The 9082-nt window shown below is 40.0% G+C and overlaps 1 pseudogene; it reads left to right on the forward strand.

Annotated features, from left to right (window-relative positions):
• Nucleotides 1–587: 587 nt before the first annotated feature.
• LOC146623333 (uncharacterized) lies at nt 588–8185 on the forward strand (annotated as a pseudogene).
• The last annotated feature ends 897 nt before the right edge of the window (nt 8186–9082 follow it).

Consider the following 9082-nt stretch of genomic DNA (forward strand, 5'->3'; position numbering starts at 1 on the left):
CACGTCGTACTTTTAAACAAAATATTTTTTCTTACCTTTAGGCCCTGAAAGTCATGGTGGAGGCCAGGTACCAGAAGATGAAGGAGAAAGCTAAGGCTAGCATTGAGAAGGCAGCAGCTGTGAGTCTGACATCAGATATGTGGACCTCCATCAACACAGAGGCCTATCTTGCAGTCACCTGCCATTTTGTTGATGAGTCCAACACATTAAACACCGTTGTTTTAGGAGTGCAATATTTTCCTAATGCACACACTGCAGAAAATATTGCACAAGTGAAAGGCTCACTCATGACAGAATGGGCAATTACTGACAAAGTTACATGCCTAGTAACAGATGGGGCTGCCAATATGGGGGCTTGTGCAAGGGAGCTACGACTCAAACATGCCATATGCATAGCTCACACCCTGAACTTAGTGGTGAAGAAGGCCCTTGACCAGACCCCTGAGCTCTCTGACATCTGAGCCAAGTCCAGGAAGATCGTGGGATATTTCAGGAGCAGTACCACTGCAAAGGTAAGTTCTTAAGTGGCTTAATTACAGTTTCTTTAATGCTACTCAAGTGTATAGTTCTGCTCCCTTGACAATCTAATGTATGCTTTTTTAATTGTATTTTGTAAGGAGAGGCTTTCAGTGGTGCAGGAACAACTAAGGAAGCCTCAACTCAAACTAATACAGGAGGTGGAAACCCGCTGGAACAGCACTTGTAATATGCTGCAAAGACTGTTCGAGCAAAGGGAGCCAGTGGGTGCTGCTTTGGCAAGTCTCACAACAGACATCCCACCTATTTCATCTGAGGAATTTGGTATAATTTCAGAGTGAATAGAATAATCCTTTAATTGTCCCACAAGGGGAGATTTGGGTATAACAGCAGCAAGAAAACACATATACAAACAAACAGTACACAAGACACAGAACATACACAATTTTTACATATTTACATGAAGGACAATGGTTACCAAAAACTGAGTACCATACTGTTGTTAAATTAAATAAAATTAAATACAGATAAGAGGCAACCCTGGTTATAGTGTGAATCGGTTGATAAAATAGTGCAAGATACAGCGCTGATGTAAACATCTATGTTTGTTGGGAGCAGTTCTGATTGTACAGTCTGACAGCTGCAGGGAGGTAGGACCTGCGGAAACGCGTGTCTGGTTGTCCTAGCACCATTTAATGATGCAACCACTGAGCTCTCTCAGGAAAAAAAAAAAAAGAGTGTCTGGGTCAAAGGTCATACCTTTACTCACTATGCTTGTTCATTGCCTCAATGAACAAATGGAGAAATCACCATCCATTGGGTCTTCTCTGGCTCAGAAGCTGAGGATGCTATTGAGAGAGAAGCTGGATAAAATACAAACCATGAGCATTATGTTCCTTGCAACACTGCTGGACCCAAGGTTCAGAAAACTCAGCCCTGCAAGAGCTAGCGAAGCAGAAAAAAGACTGAAAGCCGAATGTTCTTCCGTAATGAGGGCCTCCACCACCTCCTCTTCCTCCGCACTACCACCACAGCCATCAACGTCACAAACTGTTGAGGCTGTTTCCCACGGTACTATTGTTATTGCATTCGAGTTGCATTTATATAAACCGATTGTTGGGTTTTCCTCTGTATCTATTATTGTACGATCTACTGTACAATATAAAGCGCCTTGAGGCTACTGCTGTTGTGATTTGGCGCTATATAAATAACAATTAATTGAAAATTGAATTGTTAGTATCACATAAAAACTCTCCTTATTGTTTAGGTAACAACCTGTGCCGTCGCCTGGATGAAAGTGTCAGGCAGACACAGACACAAAATGTAACAGCAGATGCGAATATTGAGGTCCAACGGTACATGATGGAGCCAAATATTGGAAGGCTGGAGGACCCCTTAAATACTGGGAGAGACAAAAATATGTCTATCCTCACTTATATAAGTTAGCACTGACATACCTGTGTACCCCTGCCTCATCTGTGCCCTGTGAGCAAATGTTTTCAAAAGCAGGGGAAATATTGTCCAAAAAAAAGAAATCGCCTACAACCTGCCACAGTGGATAAACTGTTGTTTTTAAATAAAAACCAATGATGTGTCCCCTAAACACTAATCACTGTCAATACCTCAACGTTACAAAAGCACAACCACTGTCCATACCTCAACCACACCTCACAGTAAATGATCATTTCCATTTTAAGCATTTCCAAATAATCATTTTCCATACTGCTAGTATAAATATACACAGTATACTGCCATCACTACAATATACATGTTTACACACTCCTTTTGTTGTTGACATTTACAGGCTGTGTGCAAAATGCCACACTCTTTAAATTCATGCCAACTAATATTTTTACGTCCAGTAGATGTCCTACTAGAGCAAATGAAGCTTCAAGACGCTTTGCGCTGGGGTGAACCAGTTGGATGAAAAGCTTCAGTGCTTCATGAAGCTTCATCTGCCCATCACTACTGAACAGCAAACATGAACACAAACATGAAGGAAGGTGAGCAGATGAACCTGCAGGGTGAACACACCAGCAACCTGCACACGAGAGGACACGACTTAAATACACGCAGAAGAACACCTGGAGATTACACACAGGTGGGGAACACAGCTGGAAGTAATTGACGAGATGAGACAAGAGAAGCTAAACTGAATACACTCACATAAGACACGGACCTTCACAATAAAACAGGAAACAAGAAGCATCTACACAAAGACCCAGACTAGACACTATACTAAACCTACAGGAATCACGAGGGCACCAGAACAAAACCTACATTAAACATGAGACACAAAACCTAAAAACAAATCCCTTAACAAGAATAAACAGAAACAAAGAATTCTACTAATAATCAACAAAGCACAAGAATCAGAATACAATCCAAAATGAAACCAAAACATAAGAACTCAAAATGCTGGGTCAAAATGACCCAGAACCGTGACACCTTACTTTTTTCATGTTTGTCAAATAAAGGATGGTTAAAATTCTTTGAGCCTTTAAAAAACACACCTGCTAGATGTGGATGGGTGTGGCAAATCTTGCACCACATTTCAGTGTGCTCATTGTTAGCTTCAAGCCACGGCACATCTTGGAGCCACTTTTCTCTGGCTCCAGTTGGTGTTTCTTAGCTAGTGGCGGCACACCAAAGAAGCTGCTTAATGTCTGTTGTTTTTTGGACATTTAGCTGGTGACAAGCAACACATGTAAGGTTAAATGAGACAGTCAAGTACGCAAAGTGTCACTACGCATTCCTAATTTTTGTCACGCATGCGTACCTGCGTACCAGTCATATGCACCCCTGTCTATAACACACAGCCAAACAACTACTCACTCAATAACCACTATCAAATTATCATATCTATTCAACCTAACATACATGGTTTAGGTCATTGGGAGGAAGCTGGAGTACCTGGAGAAAACACACACATGCGCAGTTAACCCTTGTGTGGTGTTTGTATTTTTGTTACTCAGCCAGTGTTCATGGGTCTGGTGGACCCGCTAGAGTTTTGGCTTTCCAAATTAACACTATCAAACAATTTTATGTTAAATTACTCAACAGATGTTTACTTCATCCCAATTACAAGACATATGAACAGCAAACATGGTTAATTTTTTCCCTTTACCTTTGTTAGATCACATTTATGAATTAATGTGCTTCTCGTTTTTCTTTTATATAAAATGTTATAAATGAATCAGTTATAATCAAGTGGAGTGAGTGGAAAGACACAACACATTTACACGTGAAAAAATAATTAATTGTTTAATTTTTCTTTTGAAAAAAACTGAACACGGGTCTCACAGACCCGAACACCATACAAGGGTTAAAAATGCAAACTCAGCCAAGGCTTTAAACCAGAACCCTTCTGGCTGTGAGACAACAGTTCAAACCACCACACTACTGTGCCACCCATGGTAACTCATATTATAATTGATAATATAGGGACAGAAGTATGTCCTGGAATACAAAAAACATATTCCACAATCTGTACTTACTTACCTAATTCTCTCCCTAACAATCAACAATACAAATTCTCCCAGCCCCCAGAAAAACTGGGTTATCATTTCCACACTGGTTAGCATTTACTCTGTCAAGTTTGTCGTTATAACTAATAACTATCCATCCATCCCATCCATCCAAGTTTGTACAGTTCTATACTGTAAACAGAGCCAATTTTACACTGTATAATTTCCATAGGATTTATTAGTTTCAGATTTTTTTAGTCATATCATATGATCTGATTTATTCTGTACTGCTAAACGAAACAATGTTTGGTTTCTCAAACTGTCCATAATTGCTAGTGATAAATTCATTGGTTTCAGGATGCACCTTCTGCATCTTCAAACAAAAAATCAGAACAAAAGTATAATAATTAAATACATTTTTCAGAAGAAAGCTACATCTTGATACATGCTTGATTACCGGCCAGTTGCACTGACCTCGGTAGTAATGAAGGTGTTTGAGAGGCTGCTGAAGAACATCATCTCCTCCTCCATCCCAGACACCACAGATCCGCTGCAGTTCGCCTACAGATCCAACAGATCTACACACCACTCTCAGCCATGTGGACAAGAAACAGGGTAACTATGTGCGAATGCTGTTTGTTGATTACAGTTCAGCGTTTAACACAATAGTGCCCTGCAGACTGTTCACAAAGCTGAGGGATCTGGGACTTAACAGCCGTCTGTGTGCATGGGTGTTGGACTTCCTCACTGGCAGAACTCAGGTGGTGAGGGTGGGCAGGTGCTTCTCCAACAGCATCACCATCAACACAGGAGCACCTCAGGGATGTGTCCTCTCGCCACTGCTCTACTCCCTCTACACTTCAGACTGTGTGGCCACCCATGGCTCCAACACCATTGTGAAGTTTGCTGACGACACAGTGGTGTTGGGTGCCATCTCCAACAACGATGAGGCGGCCTACATGGATGAAGTGAAGAATCTGGCATCGTGGTGCCAGGACAACCACCTCCAGCTGAACGTCAGCAAGACCAAGGAGCTGGTGGTGGACTTCAGAAGGGGTCAGCACAGAGACTACAAGCCCATTATCATCAATGGAGCTCCAGTGGAGAGGGTGCAGTCCTTCAAGTATCTTGGTGTCCACATCTCCTCAGACCTGACATGGGCTGCCCACATTCAGGTCCAGACCAAAAAGGCTAGGTAGCGCCTGTATCACCTACGACAACTGAGGAAGTTCAGGGTCTCTCCAAAGATCCTCAGGATTTTCTATACAGGCGCTGTGGAGAGCATCCTCACACAGAACATGACATCGTGGTTTGGGAACAGCTGTGTGAAGGACCAAAAAGCTCTCCAGAGAGTGATCCGTACAGCAGAACGCTGCTGCAGGATTGCTCTCCCCCCGCTTCAGGACACCTACACCAGGAGATGCCGGACTAGAGCAGCGCAGATACTGAAGGACCCGTCCCATCCTGGCAACAAACTGTTCCAACTTCTGCAATCTGGTAGAAGGTTCCGCATCTTCCGGGCAAGGACAGAGAGACTCAAGAGGAGCTTCTATCCCCAAGCCATCCGTGCTCTAAACACACACACCCACCCTCTCACATCATCTATAATTGACTGAGTCAGGACTCTTCCAGACACTAAACCAAGGCACAATGTACATTTCAATTCCTTTAATTTTAAATATGTTTATATTGTCTATCCTGTAAAATAGTCAGATGTCTATTCATATTAATGTACAGAATTCACCTGCTTGCTGCTACTACTGCACATTCACCCAATGTATATACTATATATATATATATATATATATATATATATATATATATATATATATATATATATGTTTTTCCTCTACACCCCCCCCCCCCCAATTTTTTTGCACATGTCGAGGAGCGTGTCAGGCTACATTTCACTGTGTGTTATACTTGTATAACTATGCATGTGACAAATAAAGAAACTTGAAACTTGAAATGCTGGTTTAACATAAGGATCTAAAATATGTCACACTATGTTGTTGGTTGAATCTCAGATTTGTTTAACCTATGCAGATGTAAGTGTAAAACCATTGCTTCAGTGGTGGACCTTGGCTGGTGGTGTGTGAGGAAACATGTTTTGCCTTATAGTGTACCTTTTCTTCAAATAAATAACTAAATACTTTTTAAAAGAGGAATTTCCTATAAACAAACAAATGTAATAAAACTCAGTCCTTCGTCACTGTAAATGTTTCACTGAAATTCCATCAAAAAAAAGTCAGAACTCTCATCACCTGACCACTTTTTATCCAATGAGCTGTTTTTCACCCCTCCCCCCTCACTTCGTGACTTCGAGTTGAGGAGTAGCAACACTTTGCTGGTGTGGAGAAGCCAACAGGTAGCTTTAAACTTTCAAATTTTGCCAGCTTTGTAGCCCAGCAACCAGTCAGATTTAGTTTTCTTGAGGTTTTTCTTTGGTGTATATTCCTTGATTAAGTTTTGTATTTCAGTGTAATTCTCATGCTAAAGCTAGCCTTTTTTGATGACACGTGTATTTAATTAGTCAAGGTTAAATACCTAGTCTAACGCACACCTTTTTAGTTAAACTGTAACATTTGAAAATACTCAGATGTTATTATTTATTCATCCCACTGTCTCCAGATTTTAAGCAATGCTGAAATATAGGTGACACGTTATTAATGAGACATTTCAGATAAGATAAGCTAACATTTAACTCTCTGGAGTGCAGATTATATGGCCAATTTACGGTGTATCAGAAACATGCGTATATAATAGTTTTTTAAAATGTGTTGATAGGCCAAGTAAAACCAGAGTTATGATACATAATTTAAGCTTTTTCCTGAAAACTGTTTTTACGTTTAGTGCAGGAAAATATAAAAACGGTATTTTCTATACATTATTGCCTCTCCTTTCCTATTGTGGTGGATAAATGAACATGAGCCGATCAAACAATTAAATCAAAAGTAGTCAAAAACAGCCAATTATACCCTTGGCTCCAGAGGGTTAAGAACACCTGTACGAGATCAGTTTTCACTGTAAACTATTTTCCTGAAATATTACATAAATTGTACTTTTTTTTTCTTTTTCTGAGACAGTGAATTGCAATGCAGCCCCCGAGAGCAAAAAGTAAACCGAAAGATGAAGCAGTAAAATTTGCATCTTTGGGGCAGGACAAAGATGGATTTGAAGTGAAATGCATAAATTCAGTAAAAGGTGAGGTACTAGGATACTTGTTGAGGATTTTTGGCACAGTCATAAGTTTAACCATTGCAGTAGACCAATGTTGAAATTTTCTATTTTCTTTGTAAGGTTGAGGAGTGTTTACTAGGTGCAACTATAACAAAGGAGACGTTGTAACCCAGAAGGAATATGAAAACAGAACAAGATTGTACCATGACGCCTTAAAGGTTTTTCTTTTTGAATTCCGGTACAATGGAAAACAATTATGGTATGTAAATTAGAATAATTAATTTTTCAGCCTACTTTTTGCAAAAAGTTATGACGACCACATTAAGACAAACTGCTAGTTTGTTACAAATCCATATAATTAAAAATGTAATCAAATTGTTCAGCCTTTTTATAAAGCTTGTGTAATTTTGTGTCTTACATTTTTTGTTGTTTCAGCATTGATGCAGCCAGAGGGGATGGCTCCTTGGGCAGACTGGTGAATGACGATCACGTGAGCCCAAACAGCAAAATGAGGACAATCACAGTAAATGGAGAGCCTCATCTATGTTTATTTGCCATAAAGGACATCAAGCTGGGGGAAGAAACAACATACAACTACAGTGACTCTGACTGGCCATGGAGAGTAAAGGTACATATTTATATTTACATTTATCGTAGTGTAGCTACGTAACTGTATTGTATAGTCTCAACGTATCTGTGTTGAATGGATGTTAATGTACTTTTGTGTTTGCTTGCACAAGGTTTCAGAGCACCCTGACTGTCCTCAAGCTGATGTGCCCATGGCATCGTCGTCCCTTAAAGATGATGAGCAGGTGACTAATTTTCTGCTGTTGTTATTATTGCAACAAGAACACAGCAGAGTTGTTTGGATGTTGAGTGAGGGTGTTAGACACAAGTCCTATAGTGTTGGTTAATGTAAGATACCTACATTATGAGGACTGTGTGTGTTTTGGATGTGTAAGTCTACTGAAAGATGATCTCTTCCACAAAATTTTCCTGATGTTTTCCTTTTTTTTCTTCTTTTTTTTCTTTTTTTTCTGTAGAGGAGGCAAGGGGCGTGAGACTTTTATCTCTTTCTATCTTCTATCTTAAGACACATTACAGGGTTTTGTAATTGGAAACTGGGTTTTTTGTATGGTTGGTCTGGAAATTTTGTTTGATACTTTGTGGTGCTTGCATGGTCCTTGAGACATGGTGCTTGTAAAGTCCCTCTATAATCTGCACAAGGGACTGGAAATGTAAATGCAGTGTATGTGTTAGCATAGCATATTAATACATGTAGTGTTCTCTTTGTGTTTTTACAGATGACCTCGAGAAGCAACCCCAGAGCAGAACAATATTGAAATTGTTTTTTGGACTGTTGGGCGGATATATTATTGCCATAACTGGTCACCGAAAGGGAGTGATCATCAACATGACTACTGAGGAGGTTGAAATGGCAGAAAAAACTAAGCAGGGTGCCCGCATCATCCGTGTATGTACTAAAACTATATAAATCTAAGTATACATAGACATTTTTTTATTCAGTTGAATAAACATGTCTTTTCATGTATTAAGTTAAACAGCACAAAACTCAAAGATACCATGGGCAAGCAGCTGTCCCCCTGTACAAGAATGAGTATACCTGGTTGCAGCATTACAATCATATCAGAGAGTATGTTGAAGGCTGTTCAGAGGAACTGACTTTTTTCCACAGTTCTAGTGGAGGTGTTCTTCATAGACTACCGGTATTTTTCAAGGCAGCCTGGGAGATGATGAATCTGGGGATTGCCCCCCACCTTCAACATGCTACGTTCCTCCACTTACGTGAGAAAACCTTTCATTTTTATTTTTTGACACCCAATGAAGTAGGTTAAAGTGTCATGGGTTTTATTCATGTGGTTTCTTTTTAAAACATTATTCTTTCAGGCCAAGCGACAGTTGGGACGTAAATTTTACGACAGAGTGGCAACATTTAT

Source organism: Diplotaxodon limnothrissa, linkage group LG11, assembly GCF_057381915.1.
Source record: "Diplotaxodon limnothrissa isolate DT_005_m linkage group LG11, D_limnothrissa_male_GT1.1, whole genome shotgun sequence".
NCBI classification, from domain to species: domain Eukaryota; kingdom Metazoa; phylum Chordata; class Actinopteri; order Cichliformes; family Cichlidae; genus Diplotaxodon; species Diplotaxodon limnothrissa.